We start from the raw sequence: 27,099 nt of genomic DNA, 5'->3' as shown, positions 1-27,099 counted from the left end.
CTTCCTTTAGTTTGGTTTTTAAAACTGCTACTTGTTAATTTAAATTTGTGGCTCCTTGTTCTTGTGTTACAGGAAAGAATATATATAACTTTTATTAAAATGAAAAAACAGTCCAGTAGCACTTTAAAGACTAACAAAATAATTAGGTGATGAGCTTTCATGGGACAGACCCACTTCTTCAGATCATAGCTATACCAGAACAGACTCAAAATTTAAGGCATAGAGAACCAAAAATAGCAATCAAGGTTGACAAATAATATATTTCTCATGAAGATGAGCAAATCGGAGAGCAGAGGAGCAGAAAGGTGGGGCAGGGGGGGTCAAGAATTATATAAAGCCAAGTATGTAAAAGAGCGCCTATAATGAGCTAGAAAATTCCCATCCTGGTTCAAACCACGTGTTAATGTGTCGAATTTGAATGTAAAAGAGTTCAGCAGCCTCTCTTTCCAACCTGTTGTGAAAATTCCTCATCAGTAAAACGCAGACTTTCAGGTCATTAACAGAATGGCCCACTCCATTAAAGTGCTGGCTGACAGGTTTGTGAATTCTTTTATGTTTGTTTTATGCCCATTAATTCTTTGTCTAAGAGTTTGGAGTCTGTCCAATATATAAAGCATCTGGGCATTGTTGGCACGTGAGGGCATATATGATGTTAGTTGACGAACATGAAAATGTGCCTGTGATTCTGTGAATAACCTGGTTAAGTCCAGTGATGGTATCTCCAGAATAAATATGTGGACAAATTTGGCAATGGGTCTTGTTGGAAAGAAAAGTTCCAGGATTGGTGTTCCTCAGGTATAGGCCGTGTGGTTATTGGTGAGAATCCTCATAAGGTTGAGAGGTTGTCTGTAGGAGAGACCAGGCCTGTCGCCTAGAGCCTTCTGGAGTGTGGCATCCTGATTAAGGGTAGGTTGTAGTTCTTTAATAATGCATTACAATGGTTTGAGTTGGAGGCTGTAGGTCATTACCAGTGGTGCTCTGTTCTTGGCTTTTTTGGGCCTATCTTGGAGTAGCTGGTCTCCGGGTATTCGTCTGGCCCTGTCGATTTGTTTATTTCTCCAGGTGGGTAATTCAGGGTTATTAATATTTGGTAAAGATCTTGTAGTTTTCGGTCTCTCAGTAGTCCAGTCAAGCCAACTTTTGTTGACTTTCTCCATGTCAGTCATGATTTTATAGACTTTATCATATCCCCCTTTTCCAAGATGAAAACCCCCAATCTTCCTAATCTCTTCTTATATGGCAGCTGTTTCATACCCCCATCATTTTTGTTGCCTTTTTCTGAAGTTTTTCTAATTGTGGTATGTATGTATGTATTTATGTCATAAGGCACATCTGTACACAGGATTATCCAGTGACTCCAAAATCTCTCAAGTTGTACCAGCTAATTTAGGTCCCATATTTTTACATGCATAGTTGGGATTGTTTTCCAATATGTTACTAAGCATTTATCAATATTGAATTTCATCTGTCACTTTTGTTACCCAGTCACCCAGATTTGTGAGATCCTTTTGAAGTTTTTTGCAGTTTGTTTGAACTAAACTATCCCAAGTAACTTTGTATCTGCAAATTTTGCCACTTCACTGATTTTTATTATTTTTGAACATGTTGAACAGGATTTGTCCCAGTACAGACCCATGGGGGACACAGCTACAGGACAAATCTCTCTCACCCAATACCCTCAGGACCTGTGCTGAATGAGAATTTGAGACCAGGGGAGGTCAATACTGTCTAGCACATTACCAACACTTCCATGGTTCACTGGGCTCTTAGAAAACCTTTAGGGGAAAATTACAACTAAACAACAGCACAGAAAATTGAGAGCCAGGACTGGTGGCTGTCAACAAACTTCATGGGGCCATGGGAAACTTGGCCACACCCATGATAAATGGTCATAAACCTAACTAAAATCATGCTGGATTATGGATATTGCTGGATGAGTGTTCCAGAGTAGAGAGGTTCTAACTATGGCCACAGGAGCATAAAATAGTGCTGTCATGTACCTCAGCAGTTAACTTGCTGGTTTATTAAGTAAGCTTCATGTATCTTGAGGAAAGGTCAGGACAATTCAGGTAAAGAATGGTATGTTGCTTCTGCCATGGTAGATAACACCAAATAAAAAGGAAGAAAATAAACCACCATTTACCATTTAAATGTTAGAATCTTCAGAATTTCCGTATATTGGCAACTTGGGGCATGTCTGCTTGGCAACAAAAAGCCACAGTGCCAATTTACAGAGCCCAAGTCAGTTGGCTTGGGCTCCCGGGGCTCAGGTTGTCGAACTAAAAACAGCAGTGTAGGCAGTTTCGAGGCCCTCCCACCTCACTGGGAATGCTAGAGGCTGAGCTTCCAGCCTAGGCCCAGACATCTATGCTGCAAATCTCTAGCCCCATAGCTCAAGCCTCATGAGTCCAAGTTAGCTGACCTCAGCCAACCACGGTTATGTTGTGGGTCTTCTACTGCAAAGTCAAAATTTCATTGGACTACTGCAATAATTTTATTATGATCACTTCTAGAATCTTCAGTTTGTCTGATTCCCCTGTTAGTTTTTATAGCTAGACCAAACACTAATTTGGTGTTTGAAATATAGTGCCTCAGATACCATTTTATATTCTATAGCTGCTGCCCCAGATTAATCCATAATGGCCTGACTGCATATTTAAATAAATTTTCCTACATTGGTGTACAAGTGACCATCTGACCTGCAGTGATTCTGGGGTCTCTCTCACCAATACCGTACCTAATAATTGAGCTCATTTTAGATTAAATGTGTGCTAGGAAAGGTGAGGTAAGACCTCTTCTTATTCTTCTTGCTGCTCTGACTTCCTTCCCCCGAAAGATATCCTAGTTCTGACTCAGACTTCCTGCTTGCCACATCTTCTCATTTCTTGCAGGCTCTTCGTTATTTAGAAATTGAAACCTTAAAGAGATTCAGGAGTTGGACTCTTCCTGCCCATTTGAGATCTGCACATTCACAACTTTCTGTTTGCAGTGTGGTTAATACAAGTTTTTATAGGCCAAATAGGTATGCTCACACTCACTGGGCTCCTAACCTGGTGAGGAGGGTAGTTCCTTGCTCCTTGATTGGGTAACAGTCTTTAAAACCATTTAAAAATACACACGGGCACATTACAGCCTTAACACTTGAATTTTTAGCAACCGTAAAGTTCTTAAAAAGTAATATGTTGTCAAACTACTGATGTGCCTGCAATGTGTTATACCTTACGTGAAATACACACGACTTCGAAATGGCTGCCGAAAAGAGCAGTGTGGAATTGTCAAAATAGTTAAAGGTGGGGTGGTTTCAAGAATAAGTAATAGTTAAAACAAATAAACCTTACCACCAGGACTTTAACATGGAAATTTATTTCTTACCTCGTTCAAGTTGCTAGCTCATTGCAGAACTCTGCCTTAACTGTAAAAGATCACATGCATGGAAAAATTATGCTGCTGTATCTATTACTCAGTAAACCAGAGGTGGGGAACCTTTTTTCAGGATGGAGGCCACACACACACAAGTGAGAGGCAAAAAAAACCAAAAAGCCCACCTCTCCTTGGCCCCCATGTGAGGAGGGGGGAAAAGCCCTCACAGATGTGGCCACCAATGGTGAAGCAGGAAAACACTTGCCTTACTTCCTGCAACGTCCAGGCTCACTTTAGGGGGTGGGGAGAGGTACTGAGGCCAGGGCTTACCCAAGGGCCAGATTAAATCTCTTGTGGGGCCTAGGGCTACTAGATTTAATGTTCCCCCTCCCCCCCCATAGGCTCTGGGATGGGGCCAGAAATAAGAGGTGGGTGGGAGGGGGCTACTGGGGAGCAGGCTGTTGGGGATAAGGGTGTGGGGTCTGGGCAGGAAGTAAGGTGTAGGATCAGGTCGGAGTGGGGATGAGGTTCTGGCAGGAGGTAGGGTGCAGGAGCAGGGTCTGGGTGGAAGGAGCAGGAGATTGGGGCGCTTACCTGATGCAACTCCTGGAGGGGGCACAAGTGCTCCACACAGGTTTGCCTGGTGCAGGGAAGGGCTCCCTGCAGGCATTTCCCTCACCATTCTCATTGGCTGCAGTTCCCTGCCATTGGGAGCACTATATAGAGCTGCTTCCTCTGCTCCTGCCAAGCAGAGCCAGCCTGCAGGTTGCCTTGATCGGGTTCACAACGCTTGAGGCTACTACCCTTCCACGCCCAGCAGGCACCCCCCATGTGGCTGAAAAGCACCAGCACCATCCTGTCCCACTGTGTTGGTGGGAGCTCCAAGCCTGGCAGGTCATACCAAGGCAAGACTGGATCTAGCCTGTGGGTTGTTGGTTTCTTACCCTTGCAGTAAACAAAAGAAATCCATAAAATTCACTTCTAGTAAAGTTTGTTTTCTGGGTCTTTACAGTTAACTGCAGAGTTTCTAATGCAGATTGTTAATGATGGATATTAAATACTACTTTCAGTTAGTTGTTAGCTTTAAGGTTAAATAACAACCAAATGGATCCTTTGATTAGCAAACTGGTTTGTGGATGATACTATTTCCCCTCCCCCAGTCACATAGTTTGCATTCCATCAGAACAAATGTTCACTTGTTTCTATAGAAGTCTAAGAATCAACAGTCAGCATGGATGTGTGTTTTTGAGCACATGTAGGTGTTCAAAACATACGATAAACTTTGATGGGACCCTTCAGTTTGTTGACTTAAAATAATGTACACATCCATCATTAAGTACTACTTTTTAATTAAGCACATAGCAGCGTGTACTCCTAAAGGATACATTACACTTGGTAGACTTAAAGGGAACCTGCAAAAAAGAAAAATTGTTTGGTGGGATATTTTATTTATTTTGCATCTTCATGGTAGCAGAGAAGACTTTTTTTTTTAAATATTACTTACAAAAAATCAACCTTTTCTATTAAAAATAGTAGGTCTTGACTTTCCTATAGTTGCTGGAGGACTGACCAGCCAGTGAGACCACCATGAAGAGCTGAAACTTGACCAGCTGAGGTGGTGATGGCGGGGGAGGCTTTTTAGTCAAACTAGTTTTTCTTGTTTGTTTTTGGTTTTTGCATTGTATTTTTTAAACTAAAAATGGCTAACAAACAGTTTGGGGATGTGCTTTGTTAGATATTCAAGCAACCACGCCTTATGGGTTGAGATTTAACAACTTCTCTCCAGCTCTTGGATCCTTTTTAAAATTCTCGAGCAAAACTTAAGAATGCAAGATTTGATATTTAGAAAGGACCAGAAGGAAATTTTGTAGGCAGAAACACTTTTCTCATAGACCATTAAGAAGGGTAGAAGAATAGTTATCCCCTGACGTGCAATTTTTGATTGGCACTTACCTTCCATTAACGTGAGTTAAGTGCAAATCGAAAGCCCTTCAGCTCCCAAACTGGGGAAGCAGGGGAGAATGCCTGCTGCACCAGCTGACTGCCCATTGCGCTCCCCCAGCTGGGGGACCAGGTGGGCAGAGAGCTGCTGCAGCAGAGTTTCTCCCAACTGGGAGAAACCACACTGCAGCAGTTGTCTGTGTGTGCCCAGCTCCCTGAGCTGAGGGGGGCACACAGCCACAGTGGCACAGCTTCCCCCAGCTGGGAGACGTTGTAGCTGGCTCCTGCCAGTGATCGGGGGCCAGGAGCCAGGCTGCCACTTGGTTTCCAGCTCCCCGCTGTGCTTGCAGGACCCAAGAAAACTGACCAAGCCTACTGCCTGGTTCCTGTCTTCCCCAACTTTGTGCAAAATTTGAGTTATGTGGGGATTGTGTTTCTTGCAACCCCCGCATAACTTGAGGGTCTATTGTACAACCTTTTGTCTTTGCATGTTATAGCCTTGTCTTAAAAAATTCCCTAAAAATCTTACTTTTTATGAAGAAAATGAGGACCAACTGTTCAAATACATGTACTTCTGTGTGATCCTACCTTTGTGCAAATCTCAAAAGCATGGTGTTGAAGCATTTACACACCTAAGGTGATGGTGCTTTTCAAAAGTGCCCATAAATTATTTTTCTATTGTTTTGGGCTGAAATCAAGATTCTGTAGTGCATCCTAACTTGGTAGAAGCCAGGTTTATGCACAAGTAGGTCAATAAGTTTTCATGGGCAAAGACCCACTTTGTCAGATGCTTATGCTCCAAAAAATCTTTTTTTAAACACAGCTACCTTTCTGCAACAAAGTCAGTGTAAGCTGCCTTGCATCAACTTAACCACATAGTGTAGACTAGGCCCTACAGTTAACCCAGGCCTGGATGTTTGTGCTCAATACAGTGTTTAGTGCTAACCTTCTGACTTGCATCTGATGAAGTGGGTCTTTGCCCACAAAAGCTTATGCTCCAAAATATCTGTTTAGTCTATAAAGTGCCAGAAGACTTCTTGTTGTTCTCAAAGCTACAGACTAACATGGCTACTTCTCTGATACTTCTACCTAGGGTTTTCAAAACCACTCTCCATTGCTGAAGAGTCTACATACTTAAATCAATTGTAAAACTCTCACTAACTTCAGTGGCAGCAGATGGACCAATGCCAAGTACTTCTGAGGTTTCCACTTTTAATGTCCATTTTTGTTTCTGTGTGTTCAAGTGGAAGAGGTGTCCATGTTTCCTAGTTCAAGAAATGTGGCTCTCCTACAAATTATACTTTGAACAAAAGAGCTATAGCTATAGCAACTGAATACTGTTAATCTGTAGAATAATTTAATTAGAATGAATGTGTTAACTTCTAGAAATGATGCTATAAAATGCAAACAATCCGAAAACGGTGTGTGTGTGTGTGTGTGTGTGTGTGTGTGTGTGTGTGTTCTCCTGGAAACAATAAAAAGCTTGATAGTCTTGCACTCCAGTGCTCTCCACCCTCCCATCCACTTAATCATGACTGTTGGCTTCTAGAGCCAGATGCTTTCCTCAGTCAACTGAGCATTGTGATTATAAACATACTTTGAAATACCACAACGTCCATGGCATCAAATGAATAGGTAAAATGTAAACTCAAACATCAATAGTTCATTTTTAGTTTGGGTGAATTGAAAATTTGTTCCTTTTGGTCTCATAGCACTAATGTTTTAAATGGGAATTGGCGTTCAGGGAATGTGCAAGGACCAGAGGAATTACGTCAGATTTTTAACTACTTCTGTACCCCTTCCAAAGAATTAAAACATCAATTTACTATGTGTTTTGCTGATCCAGTAACTTTTTTCCTTAATAATCAAATCAAAGAGAGAAGAGAATATCGGCTTCCCACATTTGTAGAAATACGAGCATGTGATTTTTGTTTTGCAATTGGTTTGCTTCCCATAAATGCTTATGCTCAATTCATCTCTCACCACTGAAGGGGTGGATAAAACTACAACTGTAAGTTGAAAAGGGTCCTTAATTTGATATTTAGTAACTTAGATCATACTAGACAGGTAAAGGAAACCAATGCTTTTCCAGATATTAAAGCAGACATTGGATTTGCTTAGATGTAATAACATGTTAAAAGTTCAAGATGCGAAGCTAAGGTATTTAAGTATCAGAGAGGTAGCTGAGTTAGTCTGTATCTTCAAAAACAGCAAGAGGCCTGCAGCACCTAATAGACTAACAGATATTTTGGAACATAAGCTTTCATGGGCAAAAACCCGCTTCATCATGCACTCTCACTCATACATCTGGCAAAGTGGATCTGTCCGCAAAAGCTTATGGTCCAAAATATCTGTTAGTCTATGAAGTGCCACAGGATTCGTGTGTGCGTGTGTGTTTTTAAAGTGTTTAAGTTGCTGTGATATTTAAGGCAATGCGGTGATTGTCCTAATACACACACATCTTCTTGCTTCAGTACACATATCAGTTAATCATTTAAAATTCTGCCTTGTTTGTATCTGAGGGGTGTGAATGTAGGGCAGGCGTTTGAATTCAGTGTTTCATTTACTAAAGTAATAATTCATTTGAAGGTGTGGGGTTTTTCTTTTTATTCCCCCCCCCATCCTTTTTTGGTTAAAATTATGTAAGGGTTACATGGAAGCAGTTGTCTAAACAGAAATTACTTTTGAATATAGCATTCTGCATTTTTGTAGTTATTTTTATGGCAGAAGTGTTGCATGGCTACTTTCGAAAAGGAAGCTGAATGAAAAATACTGAAAACTGTTTGAGAAGTTCAGTGCTGTGGGATTCCTTTGGAGACAGCTTTTCATGTGGCTTCCCAAGGCATTAGTTTGATTCTAATCTTTGTCACTCAGGTATGGTTATCTGGCATGCTGCAGTAAGAGGCTGAGTTGATTATATTAAAACAAGGAGGATGTAAGGTACATCTCAGCTAGCAAAACGTGGTAGGGAACTTTTAAGTGATGTCCCTCTGCCTCTGTCCTTCAGTGAAGCTGCCACTTGGCCATGCAAAGGTTTTTAGGCAATTTACACTATTTCCTATCCAGCAGTTGTTGGATCTGAGCCTCCAATGTGGAGGAGCCTTTGGTTGTTACCACAGGTAGAGCAAGTCAACAATATGACAACAGTGACTGAAGGCAGATTCTTAGGCAGGGGAATTTTTTTGTTTCAGCTCCCAAAAAGACTCTGGGCAAGTGTCTTGCTCTGATGGAAGTGTTGACATATTCTTACTCTATAGAATTGTTTGGGTAATGAAGCCTTCCAGTAGTGCATTTGTTGCTACACCTCTCCTGGATATGGCAAAGGTTTGAGTTCTGGTGCACAGACAGATGACTTATTTGTAACACCTGTTACACAGTCTGTTCTGGGCATCTTGTTCCACATATTTGGTATTTCTGTAATATGTGAAAATGGTTTTTACCCCCTTATTTCTTCAGCTTGTCAGGGCCAGTTTTGGGGCTCCCTTGCTGACTCCAGTTAATGCCCCCCCCCGTTTTTGCAGAGTGGGCATTTTTGTATTTTGGACTGGTTAATTAGCCTCTATGAAAGAAATGACTGAAATGAAGTTAATAGCAACGAAGGGTCCTGTGGCACCTTCTAGACTAACAGAAAAGTTTTGAGCATGAGCTTTCATGAGCACAGACTCACTTCATCAGATGCAGCAGAGATCAGAATAGAGAGAATAATGTTAAATTACATCAGTTACAAACCGAACTTCTGCATAATGGTTTCTAGTAGGAAAGGGTTAGTTATCATAGAACATTAGACCTGGAAGAGACCTTGAAAGGTCATAGAGTCCAGTCCCTTGCCCTCATGGCAGGGCCAAGCACCATCTAGCCCAGTGTTTTTCTCTTTTTTTTTAAATAGATAAAGTACCCACAGACTTCTCCTGTGTACCCCGAAGGGTATGCATACCACTGGTTGAGAAACATGGTCTGAAGGTAACTTGAGGTCTTGAAACAAGTGCCCTTCAGTCTTTCCAGATTACTGTACCCTTTTCAGGAGTCAGATTTGTTTTGTATACCACCATGAAAACATGCACCATATCACAGAAGACAACTACTGAAAACTTGCTGATTTTCTACCATCTTCTTATCAAACAAATGAATTGGAATAAAAATATTGTACTTACATTTCATTTGATGGATCTCCATTCCAAATGGCTAAATGTAGTGCCTTGCATGTTGAATAGTAATAGAGAGGTAGCTGTTAGTCCCTATAATTATACCATGATGAAACCATATCCATAATTACAACAAATTTTAAGTTCTTTGGGAAAAGGAATGTATTTCTGCATTGTGTTTGTGTAGTACTTAGTACAATGGAGTCTTAGTCTGTTGCTAGAGCTCTTAAACACTGCAGTAACAAATTACTATTACTAGTAATGTTTTGAAAAGATTAAATTGTAGGTTCAAGCTTGCAAGAAACTAATTCCATACAACGCCCAGTTCATGACACTATCTGCAAGGTAAAGAAATTGAATGTTCACACAAATAGCACTCCCCATAAACTACCACTTTCAACATGCCCTTTTATGTGGAGCTACTTCAGCAAACACATTTTGAAATTGAGAAGGCCGGGAGATTGAAATAAAGGATTGTGGCCAGAAAGTAGGACTTATACTCTACTCCAGTTAACGCTACCAGGAGAACACAAGACCGAAAAAGCACCCAAATTTGTAAGCATGTGCCTTATTGTAACACAAGAATCATTGCTGATAAGCAGGAGTTCTACAGAATGCAGGATTTAAAGAGGTGAAGAATTTGGGCTTAGACTGCAGCAAGGGAGGTTTAAGTTGGATGTTAGGAAAAACTTGCTAACAGTCAGGGTAGTTAAACACTAGAATAAATTGCCTAGGAGACTGTGGAATCTCCATCACTGGAGATATTTAAGAGCAGGCTAGATAGACGTCTGTCAGGGATGGTTTAGACCAGTGTTTCCTCAACCAGTGGGGGTGGGTGCGTGTGTGGGGGGGAGGTAGGGGTGTGTGTACCCTTGGGGGTACACCAACTCATCTAGTTATTTGCCTAGTTTTACAACAGACTACATAAACACTAAAGTCAGTACAATGTAAAAGTTCATTCAGACAACAACTTGTTTCTAGAGTTTCATACTGCCTTATACTGAAATATAAGTAATAACGGAGAGGTAAGCATGTTAGTCTGTATTCTAACAAAACAAAAAACAAGAGTATTTATTTATTGTTAGAATACAGACTAACACAGCTATCTCTCTCTTACTATTCAACGTGCAAGGCACTACATTTTAGCCATTTGGAATGGAGATCCATCAACTGAAATGTAAGTACAGTATTTTTATTCCAATTGGTTTATTTGATAATAAGATGGTAGGAAGTCAAGTTTTCAATAGTAGACTTTTGCATGTTTTTCTAAGTTTTTAAGTGAGATGTAAATTGGTGGTATGCAAGACAAATCTGACCCCTGAAAAGGGTACAGTAATCTGGAAGGGTTGAATGGTGCTTGTTTCAAGTCCTCTGATTACCTTACAACCATGTTTCTGAAAAGGTGGTACGTGTATCCTTAGGGGTACTCAAGAGAAGTCTGTGGGTATTTGTGTGCGCGTGTGTTTTAAAGGAGTACTGTCCTTCTGCCTTTTATATACTGAGTCATTTTTAACTGTAAGTTGTTTGTGGCAGGGCTGATGTCTACTTATTTGCGTGGGTTCAGCACCTGGTGTAGCAGAGTGCTTTTTGTACGCTAACTTAAGTAATGATCTTGAGTGTTCTGAGTCCTGTATTCAAAATTTATGTTTTAGGTCTGTTTGCAGCCACATTGCATCAGAGCAACTGTACTAGTCACATGTCCAGGTTTTTTTGTGTCCAATGCTAGTTGGGACATTCTACCCACAACAGAATTTTCACACACTTCTGTATGTCTAGTGCTTTCCCCTGTTGCTCCATGAGTGAGCTGTGTAAAATGAAACTGAGACTTTGTCATCATTGACCACTTCTTTCTCCAGTTCATACCCTTGAAGGTTATGTTGATTTTTGAATTCTACTTAGTGTATTTGGCTCAATTATTTGTCAAAATAAAAATAAACGTTACCATGCTCTACCTAAAATGCTTGAAAAGAGATACCTTGCTATTTTTTATTATTAATGTTCTTTTGTTGTGGGTTTTTATGTCCTTTTCTAAAGGTTTATAATCTCATAATCTTTTTGTGTTCCCTTTGATGAGATGGTCTGTCAGTAAGTAATAGCTGCTTCATTCAATCAGTTGCCTATACCAGAAGGGAGGGATTGGCTGTACCGAGGAAGTGATAAAGGTTAAGTGGTGGTAGTTAATTTTTAATCTTTAAATTAAAGTTTTGTAATATTTTTGTTTTATAAATCACCAAGAATGGGTTTTTCTTGATCCTTGGAATGGCAGTATCAACTCTCTGGGATAGTCTTTTTGAAATGTTTTCCTCCTTGAATTGTTTTTCATATGTTTATGCAGACTTCACCTCCAAAAACTGGCATTCTCTGGTCCAGCAATACCCACCATCTGGCAGGACGAGAGATTCTCCTGGACTAGAGAGCCAGGGCAAGGGGACACCCAAGCTGGCCTCCTGGCAGCCCCGCACGGACTAGAGCCAAAGGCATCTGGGGCTGGTGTCCCCCAGCAGTCCCGCAGTGGGGGACAGGGACAGGGAGCTGGCACCCCCTGTGTGCAGCTGGTGCCGGGGAGCTGGCAGCCTTCTGGCTGCCCTGTGTGGAGCTGTGGCACTCATTGTGGCAGACAAGTGGGGGGGTGGCCAGAGGTGGGGGGGCACCATTCACCTCCCCTGGTCCTGCAAAATCTTTTATCTGGGACCACTGAGGTCCCGAGGGTGCCAGATGAGGAGATGTAACCTGTAGTATAGAACAGAGGTGGCCAACCTGCAGCTCTTTGATCAATGAAATGTAGCTCCTGCTTGGAGCTACCTACCCAGATTGCTTATCATCGCACGCAGGCCCCAGCTCCTGAGGGAGAAACACATGGCAGCTCCAGTGAGTTCCAATGTTTCTCTAATGATTAAATTTGCCAGAAGTCAACGATACAATGTAATGCAGTTCACCTAACTTATATTCCTGAAATGTATGTTGCCAACCTGTTGGAGAATGTTCTTGGTTAATAAGGCCAAGTATTTTGTTGAAGCTTCCTTGCTCACAAGGAGGTAAACAAAGCTATTCCATTAAGTGTACTATATTTACTTCAGTTTTAAAGACTATTTTGTTTTAAAAAGAGGTTTTCAAAAATTAATATATTCTGAAGATTAAACTGCATGGCTGACCACGACTAGGTTTCTTGAGACTGGAATCTGAAGGCTAATAAAATACAAAAGTTGAAGGAATGTGGCATACAGCATATTGAAATAGACTGATGAAAAGCTACTTTGTGGTAGGCTTTTTCCGAAGGCTCTCTTACCCTTAAAAGGAGAGTTAATCTACGAATTCAAATGTGAAATGAATGCAAAGAAACAAGTGTCTTGTCATTGCAGTTGACAAGTCAACTTGCTGCAAATATTTAGCTGTTTTAGAGAGTGTGCAATTGTAGGATTTTTTTGACAGTTTCACGTACAAACGTGCCTTTTTGCAGACATATATCACTGCTTCTTTTTAGAACGAATACTACATCTGGTATGTGTTTTACTTCTCAAAAGAGAGAATTTGATTTGGCAAATTTTGTTTTTCTAAAAATACACGAATTTTGCCTTTAAATTTGTTACGAATACAAATAAGATTGCTTAGTTTTCCTACAAAATCTGAATGTTCAGAAGGATCAGGCTGTAATCATTCAAGTGCAAATCTGACACTTTGTTACAAATGTATTCTCCTCAATTGTGCTTCCAGTTCCAGAATGGAAAATGTCAGGTTCATTAAATGAAATATCTAATCATTTTTGGGGAATAAAATGCATAATCTCATACTTATTAATGAAAATTTTAATAGCTAAATCTATTAAGTCTGCTGCTCATGTCTATCATTCTGGATTAAGGTATCCTCTGCCACTTTGTTTCTCAAATTCTTTTTTATGCTTTAAATTAAATTTTTAAGTTGATTAGTACTACATAAATGCGTTGGAATAGATAGAGTATCAAAATTGTGGGAAGGAAGAGGGCAAGTCAGCGTTATATCTGAATATTCAACTTTTTTGCACCTGTCGCAGTGATTGTCCTCTTCCAGTGATCAAGATGTGCAAGCAAGCATGTTAAGTTCTCATTCTCCTGCTATTGATTATGAAGATTACTTGGGAGAAACAGCAATAATGGTTTTGGGAACAGTTCTGTTAGCAGAACTTACATTTTCCTGCTTGCAATGGTTACATGAATGTCACGCAATCTATACACCCATCCCTTATTTAACGAGTACTTTACTTACGAGTACTCGCTAAAGTGAGGGACACGTATTCCCACCTATGTTCACTAGTGAACTTCCCTTGCTAATATGAGCAAGTTGCGGGGTCCATGGCTGGGAAGCGGGGTGACCTGCAACCCTGCGGCTGGCTCTGTTCCAGCTGCGGGGTTCCTCGCTGGGGGGCAGGGACACCCACCCCAGCAGCCGCAAACTGCCCCAGCCTCATAACCCCCCTGAAGTCCCAAACTTCCCTCAGTCTTAGACCCCGCCCCACCCACATTCCTAAACTGCCCACAGCCTTAGATTCTCCCACTGCACCCCTAAACAGCCCCAAACTTAGACACCCCCCAACCCTGCAGCCTCTTCACTGGGGCTGCTAGGCTGGGTGTCGTCTCCTGCTGTGAGCAGGGAACAGTTGTTAAAACTAATTAACTCCAGTGTTAAACTTTCAGCACGTGGGCATAAGGTAATTGCTATCTCTAGTGATAGATATCTGGCTGAGGCAGCAGTGTTAAGAAAGTGCAAATGGCTTCTTTAACTGCCACATGCAGCTTGGAACTGCCCAGCTGGCAACCCTTAACAAATCTAAGAGTGACCCATGTTTGGGTCCAGACCCATAGGCTGAGAATCCCTGCTCTACACACATACACTACATCCTATTTCTGGTGCCAAACTATTCAAATAAATCACAAAAGTACCTAAACTCAGCTGGTTTATGTGACATTACAAGCACTTGGAACAAATTGGAGACTTCTATATGTATTTTAATGGGAATTTAGTGTCGCTTTGAGTTTTTTGCCTATGAACAGAAATTTGGGAACCGAGTATGCTTATATAGCGAGGGATGAGTGTGTATGGAAGTCATTCTCACCATTCACAGTTAGTGAGGCAAACCTGAAAGGTTTGGGTTGGTTCTGCATCCATAAGTTCAGAGGCTTATCAAAACCTCTTTGGATGAGAAATTTTACCCAGAAGTGTAAAGGCACTAGTTTGAAATGCCTCTTTGGCATAATGATTTGAAGTACGGGCCTGACAAAAACATTTAAAACAATTTGCCCTACAAGTCTTTGTGGATGCCAGCTAGCCAAGGGATCTACTCCCTAAAAATTTGAAGTCCAAATCTTAGTTTAATTTACAACTCAATATTTAATCACTAATTTCCAAAATATTAAACTGTCTTTTTTCCTGTTAGGGAATGTATGTATGTTACCAAAAACTTGTACCATAACTGTATGTAAACACAGGTAATATACAGAAACTGGAGCAAATTTAATATTTTCTAAAAAGAGTAATTTTTAGATATCTTCCATAGAACCCACTGAATTAAAATTTTGTCCTTCAGGTAAACTCCTGAGACTGATCCATCATGTTGCACATTGGTTTCAAATTTAGGTTTGTTCTTGTTTTGATTTCTTCCGGTTTTCTCCCTCCCTATTCATCAGCTCTCAGCCTTCCCTTCAAAGAGAACAAAGTTAGTGTTTTTTTTTTGCGTGTGTGTTAAATAACACATGTATCATACTTGGTTCCTATTTGCTTTCTATGTAATGCTTCATTATCGTGCATTGCTACCTTTAGTAGCATTTAGTAGGATAGATCTTAACTATTGATTATGGTAGATACATCACTGAAACAAAAATGTATAAACTTGTTGTCGTGCCTTTTTAAAAATATGATTCCCTGACAAGGATCAGGTTAAATTCATGGTTGCCATGATACTAATGAACAAAAATGAGGCATTGTCCAGCTTGCTGTTTGAGGCTTTTCTGTTCCACTAGTTTGCAGGCTGAATTCTAGGTACAAAAGCTGTTTAATGCAGTTTATTCTTTCAAATCCGTAAAAAGCAGACAGCTTTTCTGTATGCTCCAAGGGTTTTTGTACATGAAGAGTTGAAAACAAGAAAAGGCTATATATTGCATTCAGAGATATGGTTTTGTGGAGCTGATCAGTGGATAGTGGAAAGGCCATTTGTTAAATCAGACTCTTAAAGGGGTGTGTGTGGGTGTGTGGCCACTTGAATTAAGTCCTCTTGAGAAGTTCATCCTGCTTTGGAACGAAGTGCATGTGATTCTCTTGTTGGTTTTCCTCCCCACCTTCTCCTGGTAATAGGTATACTTTCCTTCTTTAGTATTTGATTTTTAATTTAGAAGTAAGCGTAAGCCAGTAACCAACACGCTGATCCTTGAATTGTAGAATTATAGATTAGTAGTACTGGGAGGGACCTCGAGAGGTTAAGTCCATCTCCTCCTCACTCCCGGCAGGACTAAGCATCATCTAGATCATCCCTGACAGATGTTTGTCTAATCTGCTTTCCGATATCTCCAATGATGGAGATTCTACAACCTCCCTACGCAATTGATTTCAGTGCTTGAGCACTCTGACAGTTCAGAATGTTACACTATGAGAAGCTATTACCTTTCAATAAACTTGAGTAGTTACCACAGAAAGGTAGACATGAGGTGATAAAGGTGAATGTATTTTCATATGAACAATTGGAACCTAAAGACAAAAAAGTAAATATCCAAGAGAAATGTGTGGCCCTGTAGTACCAAAGGAGTGCAAAAAAGGCTTATATTGAAACAAAGATTACAGTGGAGACTACAGCTAACTTTTTGTCTCCATTGTATCCACCTGTCAACTCATCCTGTACTTAGCTAGTACATTTTTTTTAAAGCCAGAAACTGTATGCATGTGCACGTACATGCATATGATTCACATCTACTGGCCCATATGTTTGGTATGATATTGAAATAATGTCCAGTGCGGGATTAAAATAATTCTGTGGCATGACCACTTTAACAAGTTAATAATAGGCTACATGATATGTGCTCTAATTTGTTTCCTCTACGACTCTATGGATGTAAGTCCAAGAAGTGTTGTGCATCAAAAGCATTGCCAATGTGTGGTTAAGTCGCTGCCCATGGACTTACTGGGGTGAGTATACTTGATACCTTTCAGGATCTTGTAGCTTGATCACCTCCAAGTGTCACTGGGCAAAGTCATTACAAATCCTAAAGAAAACAAAATTCCTTTAATACTGAAACTATAAAAATGATCTGACTTTTGTTCATCATTCTCTTAGTTTGTTGTGTAAAAATATTTGCCCTTATACTAATTTGGTTTTTGCAAGTTATCTAGCATTATGATCCAAAGGATACTTAAATACTGGATGCTTTGAGATATAACAAGACTTTTTTCTTTTCCTGATATTGTGGGTCCTTCAAATCTGCAGTCCAGTTTAGCAGTTGGTCAAAACCCCATGTGCGGAATACGGTAGGCTCCTGCTTTCCTGCAGTGAGGGCCATTTGGGAATGTGAGCGTTTAACCGCAATACAAACAAGTCAACAACTATTTATTTCAACTATAATAACTACAGGTTAGGCTAAAGAATGGCAACAGGCAGTAAAGTTAGCTAACTGCACCATGATTTTTCAGAAGGCATTTCTCCTTACTCAGAATGGCACATTGTACATCTAGTGTTTCTAGCGATGAATTATAAACCTTGTTTGTTCCGTTGTAAATTGATTGGTTTGTTTGATACACCATAGTACTGTAGAAACTTAATTTCTCCAAAGGACCTGTTGGTCTCCAGAAATTCCAGAATTCACATTTTTAGTACCACCATCTTGGTTCCCTAAATTCCCCATAATACCAGTACAGTCACCATCAGCAGCTTTATTTTTGCACCTCTATTGAGTAATGAAGAAGATGATGATGACATTCAGTCTCAGTAGAGAGCTCTCTGGGGCAATGTCAAGGGATTATTCATCTACAAGCAGTCACAAGAACACAACACTGTTAGGAGAAGCAAGCCTGCCCTCTTTGAATGAACATCCTTGGGTTGCACCACCCACACACAAGGGCATATAAATTATTGTTCCCTCTAAGGATGTGAACTTTGTTCCCTTCCATCCCCAAATTCCTTTCTTGTAGATGCCATAAATTATTTTGGCAGACTGCACAATGCTGAATCGGCACTATACAACAAGGGCTGGAAATGACTGTATTACTTGTCAGGAAATCTTATTAATCAGCGGCCCTGCAATTTAGGCTTGCTAATTAGCAAGCCCTTATGGCAAAATATAATCCCATCAGTTACTCGAAGCTCAGTGCCTTTATTAAATATCTCAATTGTCGAAGACTACGGCTGTACTAACAAGTTTAGCTAGCAAAACACCAGCTTTGTCGTCAAAACCGGTGGAGCGTACACACAAAAAATGCAGTTTATCGATAGCCTCCAACAGTGGGCAGCCCTTTCTGCTGTGCTTCCAGGTGCCTGTTTAGTTGAGGTCAGCTGACCTGTCTGACTGCTTCGTTGACAGAGGTGAGTGCTCTCTCAATTGGCTTTTTTTGTGTGGCCTCACTCTGTCAACAGAAGGTTTGTCTAGAAAACTCTCCCGAGAGTGACTTCAGTTGACAGCACTGTAGTGTAACTGTAGCTGAAGAGAGCAGTGCTACACCACTGTTGCTGTGAGCCTCTATGTGAGGACATCCTTGCAGATGATGTTAGATACTGCTGTCACAGCTGCCCATTTTTTATATCAACAGCAGTGATGAGAGGAGCGCTAATTGGCTTCACCTTTCTAGTCTCCCAAGAGAATTCCAAAGTACTGTGAAGGATCTTCCATTTGAAGGATCCACGCTGTTTTCAGAAAAGCAGGTCAATCCATGCATACACTAAGAGTTTAGTCATGTTGCATTCTCTGGGGATTTATATACCTGTTCAGAAAATGAAATTCACTTAATGTAAGACACAAAGATCCTAATCTGCTTATTTCCTTCCTCCCCAAACTAACTATGAACCTAGAGAAAAACTCAACAAATACAAAAATAGAGACTAAAGTCCCACACCTCAACTTTAGTGGTCAATACTAAAACAGAAATTTTGATGTCAAGCCCTGAGCCACCTACTCCCATGGTAACTTTCTGCAAAACTTGGATTAGCTACATCAAGGAGCAATGGTCTGAAGTTAGAGGGCAAGGTGTAAGTTGGATATTAGGAAAAACTATTTCACCAGGAGAATAGTGAAGAACTGGAATGGGTTACCATGAGAGGTGGTGGAATCTCCATCCCTAGAGCTTTTTAAGTTGTGGCTTGACATAGTCATAGCTGGGATGATTTAGATGGTGTTGATTCTGCTTTAGGCAGGGGGCTGGACTAGATGACCTCCTGAGATCCCTTCCAGCCCTGGAATTCTATGATTCTATGATCCTTTTGGAAATGCTTTGTTCAAAATGGGAAATATGCAACAGATAAGTGGGTGCTGGAGGTAATCTCTAGTGATTATTCAATCCACTTTTATTTTCCTCCCCATCCTTCTCACAAATTCCTATTGCATAAGGAGATAAGCAATGGTTTAACATGGTGACAACCCTGAGTGACTTCTCTCTGACAGAATGGCAGTGGTGGTGAAAATGGGAAAGTGGGGATGTGCTCAAACACCTCAAATGAAGCGTGGGGGGAATATGAGACCCTGCCATGTGGGCAATTGGTCAGAGCCCTTGACTTGTTGAACAGAATGGGGGATGGGGTAGGGCAATTGCAGGGAGTCCCTGAAATAAAATGCAATATGAGATGCACAGGGCACTAGAGAGGCTGAGATCCCCAAGTAGGTGCAGTAAGCACAGCCTACACAAATTACAAACGGTTTCTATGCAGTAGCAACTCTTATTTCACAGTGGGGCACATTACAAATGTTGAAGCACACTTTAATGAGTGACAGCAAGGTCCTTGTGGACACTTAGTACATAGCAGACTAATGTTCAATAGTTATACCCCAGCCTTCTTCTCTGTTCTGAAAGACCAGTCTGAAATGTGTGTCCTGCTAAGTACTCTGAAATCAGGAAATCACAAAGGTAAGGTTAGGTGCATAACTTTTTAACTTATGCTAATTTGGATATGCAGCTACACTAATTTCTAATTACAGAATTGTATTCTGTTTCTCATACACAATTCAGTACACAGTTTCTTTGGTCATAGAGGGAAATGTGCATGTGTTGCGATTTTCTTTCTTTCTTTGTAAGACTTGATGAAATCAACCTTTTTTCTGGAACAAGATATGCTTCTGTTCCCAGTAACGGCTTTTCCATGGCAGATGTTATTTCAACCCCTAGGTATTTCAGCTGCTGGGCTTTCCAAAAGTGATTAGAGACTGTTTTTATAAATACAAGAAGTGTGTTTCTCTTCATAAATCAACATCCATCAGCTCAACAGCAATTTATAGTTTGCTTCTTTCTCTTCCCCCTGCCCTCCGAAAGTCACTTTGGGGAAGAAGCAAGGACCTCAAACCAGCATTGGGGTCTTGTCTCATGAGTCCTTAGCTCAGTGTGACAGCGGTGGTTTGGGTTGCAGAATAGGAAGTTCCCAGGAAGACTAGTCTGCAAGATAGAAGTAGAAACTTGACTGACCGAGAGCACATGTTTATAAGGGCAATTATTGTGAAACCTTAATGGTAGCAATTTATATGCAGCCAGTAGACTAATAGTTTATGCATCACAGTCTTTCAGATGACTGGACTTTTTGCTGGGTAGTAACAATTTTATGTTGGGCTTGGTTGAGGGATATCTTACCCATTCACTCTTATGACAGTAAAGCTTTTAAAATTTTTTAAATATTTAACATTTTTTAAAATTGAAAAAATAGACCTGTGTGGGATCATACATTTCAAAATCCTGGAAATACTTCCAATATTAATTTGATCACTGAGGATCTCCTTTGAAATACCACATGAACAATAGATACCATAGATTACCTTAAAATAACATTGAGTTAAACTTGTGGCAGCATCAGCATGTTTTTCTCTTATCCATTAATTTGTGGTGGTTTCTTCTCTGCATGATTTCTGTTTTCTGGTTAGGGAGCTAAATATACATTGTTGGTTTGATTAAGGCTTGTCTCTTGGTGGTCACTCAATAACAAGTAGGACGTCTTCATGTCAACCTCCTGTTTGTGAATCCACTGATGGCTGATCAGCCTGATTTTCTGGAGCCCCGGGTCTCCTCACAGAAAGGACAGATGTTGGTAGCTGTTGGAGAGGCATGGGGCAGTTTTCAATGCTCTTTTCCTCTTAGCCTCTTTTCGTCTGCTCTGCAGCAGGACCTCTTAAATTGTGCCATCCTCTTATGGATTGTTGTTGCCCGCTGCGGATGGACACGTGCAAGATTCTCCAAGTGTCAACACCCAAAGCTGCACTTCTTCATTTGTGCCTTCAGCGTGTCCTTATATCGCTTCCGCAGGCCCACAACACTCTTCTGTTGTTCCTCCAACTCGGAAAACAGAATCTGTTTTGGAGTTGTCGTAGTTGGTAATTGCTGTGTCTTTTGAGTAGTTCACTGCCTGGGTTGTCCATGAGAGTCCAAATATTCAGTGTCCCAAAATGTACTGATTAATTTCAACTTCATGGAGGTGAACCCACTGGATGCAGTTATCTAGTTAAAGGGTTGAGGTGGACTATGTTCAGGCCACCTTTTCTAGCCCCTTTCCCATATGGGGTGAGTAGAACAGGTCCTAAATAGTGCCGCTCAGTTGTGGATGCAGCAGCTGGACCGTTCTACCACCTCAGTCCTCTAATGAAACGACTGATTTATCCACTGCCTTAAATCTTCCAGATTTCACAATCCTGCTCCCATTGCCATTCAGCAGTTGCTGTAGGGCTTATGTTTGAGAGTAGTCACAGACAGGCATCTTCCTCTGCATACATCTTTTAATGTGGGGGGACTGTTGCACAGCAGCCACCACACAGTTCCTAGCTGATAGAAGGCTCAGGTCCAATGGCATGGGATCCATGATGACTGGGAGTCTGTCTGCTGATGCAGTCATCAGCCTTCACAGCCCTTATGGCATTACCCTTGCTATCTTCTGCCTGCTCTGCCATTGAGGACTTTTTTTTTTTTTTAAGCTTTGTTTACACATGGACAGGAATATCTATTGCACTTTAAATTCATGCCTCAGGTTAATCTGAATTAATTTTCAAGTGTAGGCAATCCCTTAGCTGTTGTATGATGCACACTGGGAATCAACACACACAAATTTGACTCCATCAAGCAAGGGTTAAACAGACTGGGAGTGGCTGGCTCCTTACAAAAGCAGATTCTCTGCCCTGGGTGTTAACAGCTCCACATTAGACCCTGACAAAGGACCATTCACCCCATCTGATCTGACTTGTTTTTTCCTTCTCTTGATACATACTATTGATAATGGGCCATTTCCAACTTGATGGAATAGACCTTGTCAGCTCTGGCCCTCCCTTCTACTGGGACCCCACTCTTTAAATACCACTCTGAAAACCCTCTCCACTTACGCATCTGATGAAGCAGGTCTTTGCCCACGAAAGCTTGTGCTCCAAAATATCTGTTTTGACTATTAGGTGCCACAGGACTTTTTGTTCTCAAAGATACAGACTAACACAGCTACCTCTCTGATACAACACACACTAGTTTACTTTAGTGCATCTCTCCATCAATGCATTTTTAAGTGCCTTTCCTAGCACTGTTTATTAAAGAATAGTAGCTTTTTGACTTGATCGTGTATTATGCTGATCTGTATCATTATGGAAAACATTTCTTAATGCTCTTTAATGTTTGACTTTAACTGAGCATGGCTTTTGGCAGATTAGACAATAGAGTCTTGTTGATGTGGCTGATTGGAGAACACAAAAATGAGGATGGGCTAATTTTGGATGTCTTCCAAAACCTGCCGATGCCTGAGTTAGACAGCTTCATCATAGTTCATTGTCTTACAATCTTTTTGCTTAGTCTGCCTTGCTCAATGGGGAGTCTCATAACCTGGCTCCACTGAAGATCGAAATGCTGTTTCCTTCATTAAACAGTATGGCTGTGGCCACACTTGGCCAAAACTTCAAAATGGCCATACTAATGGCCGTTTTGAAGACTACTAATGAGGCGCTGAATTGAATATTCAGTGCCTCATTAGCATTAGGACACTTCTGGCCATGACGCTTCAAAAGCACCAGTTTTGAATGTGCGCAGCTTGGCACAGATACACGGGGGGGTCCTTTTTGAAACCCGCACATTTTGGACCCTGCACATTTCAAAATTTCCTTGTTCCCCTCAGCTGAGTCGTGCTTTTCCTCTCAGTCATGCTTTTGAAGCGCCGTGGCTGGAAGCGTGCTAATGTTAACGAGGTGCTGAATATTCAATTTAGCGCCTCATTAGTAATCTTCAAAATGGCCATTTCAAAGTTTTGGCCAAGTGCGGCCACAGCCTCTGAGAGTGGACTGTGTTGGTATGACGGAGACTTTAAAATAAAGTTGTCTTCTACCATGGATCTGTTTTGGTTCTATGTTGATCTTTAATCATGTGATCTAGATCAAAAGGATTACAGTATGTTAGTAATTATATGAAGAATATAATAGAAACAGAATTTCCTCAATATTGGTGTCTGAGGGGGAGAGCCAACCTTTTTACTATCCATGATTCTGGAACTGAAATTTCTGACAAGTCTAAGAGATCTGTTGAAAAAATCTCATTTCAGAGGGGCTAGCATCTAAAAAAACTCATCTGCCCAGATATAGTTGTTCTGTTAACATCTGGTATATACCAGTGAGCAGAGGTAATAAGCCTTGTGAAACATTAGACTCTCATGTACAACTTCCAATTAAACTGAAATCTTAATTTTTAAAAGCTTTGGGTCTGAATAGTATGGAAGTTACTACTTGTCTTAGTGCATGTGGATGTTAGTCGAAAGTGGTGTTGCTAAAGAGCTCTGCAGGACATCTTCAAACTTTTAAGTTTATTCTAATATTTGATCTCATGTACAGATTTAAGAAAGGGTAGGAAACATGATAGCCAACAGCTTTTTCTTTTCTGCTAAATAAAGCATAATGTAGTCTACATTTTACCACTTGTGTAACCTGTTTTCAAAAGCACTTATTGGACTGTATGGTTTTTCATAAAACATTTGGGTCCTCCGACAAGCCATGTGAAAAGTAATATTTGACCCAATAGTGCTTTTCCCAACTCTCTGTAATGTAATTGAAACTGACTAAGCTGGAAGTTGTATTGAAGATGACCAGCTTTGATTATAGTAATTTATTTTGTTTTTGTATGAGCCCAATCCTTAATGACATGGCAAGGCCATTATCACTAGTGATCTTTGTTAGACAAAAGCTTGCCTTTGAGAAATGTGTCAAGTTAGAAAATAGCGTAACTTGTGGTATTCTGACTCAGATGAAGATGAATGAGTAGCCATAAAGCAGTGGGAGATTGGAACTAAAGGCTAAACTATGTGCTGACTGTAAGTTTTAGTGAAATATGCCTTTCAGTCATTTAGCTTATAGTTGCCTTTTGAACTAAAGATTTGTTGTAAACTTTGGAGAAAAGATGGGCAATATTTTTTATTTTAGCCTGATTTGTGGCGAATACATTTATTCTGATTTTTCTCCTGTCAACTAGACCAAAATGACATTTGCTTGTGGCTATACTTTACTTTTTGAACGGTTTGTTTTCTCCTATAGAGAGTCAGATATTGAATTCAGCATAGGACTTGCTTTTACATTGTCCTCACTATTTTCTTCTAATTGTAAACAGTATTTTTTTTTTCTTGTCTAAGTTGGTAATTGAGCCAGACAGCACAGCTTGGTAATATAAATTCTATTTTTATCAACCTGGCATATTGCATTTTTGTTTCTTTCCCTAGTACTGTATGTTTGCCCCAAATGGGCAAGTATAAAAGACTTCCTGTCCTAGATAAATTAAATTGCTGACTGCAGTTCAGCCATAGTTCATGACAGCATTTTTCACTCAGCATTACTTTCATTGCAGACCTTTGTCTTTCCCTTACACTGGGAACAATAAATGTTTTTCAAATATTTTTGTAAACAAAATAGTGCAGTATCATGCAGATGGCTGAGTCGGTGAACAGAGTGTTTACACTTACGTTGTAAGATGACCTGAACCTAGCCAAATTTTGCCGGTTTTTTAGAGACGAAATATGTTCAGACTCTTTTATGTTTAAGTCTTCGCTTTAATACATGTTTTAGAAACTTTGGTTTGATACCAGTAGTACTTCAACTGTCTATGTAATTTTTGGCTTGAGAAATATTCTGTTTTTAGGGATGTTACTTTTAAAGCGTAAATGGAACGTGGTTTTCGACTCTCTGAGCCTTTAGGTTCCAAATAAGTTTGGAATGAGTGGCATGTTAAAAAGTGCAGTACTCCCTTGGGAACTGTTTGGCGACAGCTGTGCCATCCACTTTTAATTTCAGTATAGTTCAGTTTTGCATTTCCGTTTTTTTCCCCCTTTTTGTTCCTTTACAGTAGCTTCCCCAATCTGAAATATAGTAAACCCTCAAGATAGACACAACCAAGTTCCACGTGTCTCAGGTTAACACGACTGCCACCCCTGACAGGAGCAGAGACACTGTTCCTGGCAGGGTGGCAGCCTGACTCTTGGTTGCCGCCCCGACAGGAGTGGTTTCCCAGTCCCTGGAGCGGCAGCGAGCTGGGAAACAGGAAGCAGCCTGGCTCCCAGCTCCCCTCGGCTTGCAGAGCAAGGAAACCGATCAAGGCTGCTGTCCTGGTCAGTTTCCCACCTCTGCAAGGGGAGGGGAGCCAGGACTTGGGCTGAGTCCTGGTTCTCAGCTCTCTGCTGCTCCCTGGTCAGTTTCCCAGGTCCCCTAAGTGGCAAGGAGCTGGGAACCAAGTGGCAGCTTGGTTCCCATCTCTCCACCGCTTGCAGGACCTGGAAAATTGACCACCTGTGTGTTGGGCAGGACCTGGGAAACTGACCCCTGGTTCCCAGCTCCCCACCACTCTGGGAGCCAGGAAACCAACCAGCCCTGGTGAGCTGGTCAGTTTCCCAGCTCCGCAAGCCCAGGTTCCCGTCTCCACTCAACTTCCACAAAAATTTGAGTTATGCTGGGGGTTGCAGGAATGCAAATCTTTATTTTTAGAAGAACACTCCATTTGTTCCAATGGTTAATTATCAACATTTTAAAATGTTCACCTTACTTCTAGTTTTATTTTTATCTATCTTCAGCTTTTATGTATTCAATTTTGTAACGTATTTAGCTGCATTTTTAAAAAATTCTCTATTGTGAGAACTCCTCCTCTTATAGATATCTGTAGACTAAGATCCAGCTGATAGTGAACCTTGTTATGGATAAACTAAATAGATTGAGCTTCTGTACGCTCACTGTAGGGAAGGTTTCCCAGACCCGGGTGAGTGTGCGATGTTGCAGATTTGGGGGAGTGTGGTGGGAGAGGCAGGTTCCAGTGCAAAAGGGAAGACCTGAAGTTGTGGTGAGGCTGTATATAATTCACTTAAACTGAAATGTGAAGCAATTTAATTTAAGAGATTCAGAATATGACAACAACTTGATCAAATGAAATGCAGTTTCTCAGTCAGAAAGGACATCTGGTATGCTGTCTGTATGGCATCTGCTCAGTGGATTTGTGGAATCCAAAGTCTAAAGCTTCATCTGAGCTGGCTGCATCTTTATCCTGATCTTGGGACTGAAGACTTGCCATGTCTGTAAAAGTTATGATTTTCCCCTGTTGCCACCATGGTTGCAGCTACACTTGCATTCCTCTTTCAAAAAAGAGGCATGCAAATGAGGGAAATAAAATGCAAATGAGGTGCTGATTCACACATCTGGTCTCATTTGCATATTCTTTCAAAAGAGCTTCTTTTGAAAGAAGAAAAGCAGTGTAGACGTAGCTCTTTTGAAAGTAAACCCCATCTTCGAAAGAACCCTTCTTCCCATTTTAAAAAAAAGGAAGAAGGGTTCTTTTGAAGATGGGGTTTAGTTTCAAAAGAGTTGCATCTACACTTGTTTTAAAATAAGCTCTTTTAAAAATATACAAGTGAGGCACCAGATATGTAAATCTGCACCTCATTTAAATTTTCAATTTCCCTTATTTGCATGCCTCTTTCGAAAGAGGAATGCAAGTGTAGACACAGCCGATGTGACAGAAAACTGATCCACGACAATAGTATATCATACTAACCCATCAACATCTTGACACGTTAACCCAGAGGAACCTCTTACAGGCAAGGCCAAAACCATCTGACTGTTCTAAAGTTACCATTGCACTGATTTATATTTCTTTGGTCATAAACATCACAGTGACAGTCATCATCCCCTTCTGCTCTGCAGGGAAGTGAATCAGCTTGTATTAGATACTTTTTTTTCTCCCCCCCCCTCATAAGCTAGCTTTTCATGAATCTGACAGCTGCTTACCACAGCTTGCAAAGAAGCTGTCTGGTGCACATACAACTATCTGCACCAAAGCCATTTTCTTAATGGAATGGAAGAATCTGTAGTTCAACCTGTAACATGCATGCAAAAATACCTATAAAATAAGCCTTAACTGCATACCAAGAGAACTATGATGTAAAAAGGCATGTAGGAAAGTTCTTCATAGCCTTGCTTGTTAATTAGTTACTAGTTTTGTGGACTAAGTACCTTTTGGTTGATGCTTA

General features: G+C 40.7%; 1 protein-coding gene across 6 annotated transcripts in view; it reads left to right on the top strand.

The window, feature by feature from the left end:
* ARHGAP29 (Rho GTPase activating protein 29) overlaps positions 1-27,099 on the top strand; it is a 75,326-nt gene that overhangs the window by 15,131 nt on the left and 33,096 nt on the right. The window lies entirely within an intron of this gene.

Source organism: Carettochelys insculpta, chromosome 9 (assembly GCF_033958435.1).
Source record: "Carettochelys insculpta isolate YL-2023 chromosome 9, ASM3395843v1, whole genome shotgun sequence".
Taxonomy (NCBI): Eukaryota; Metazoa; Chordata; order Testudines; family Carettochelyidae; genus Carettochelys; species Carettochelys insculpta.
This window is presented reverse-complemented; position numbering and strand designations above follow the sequence as displayed.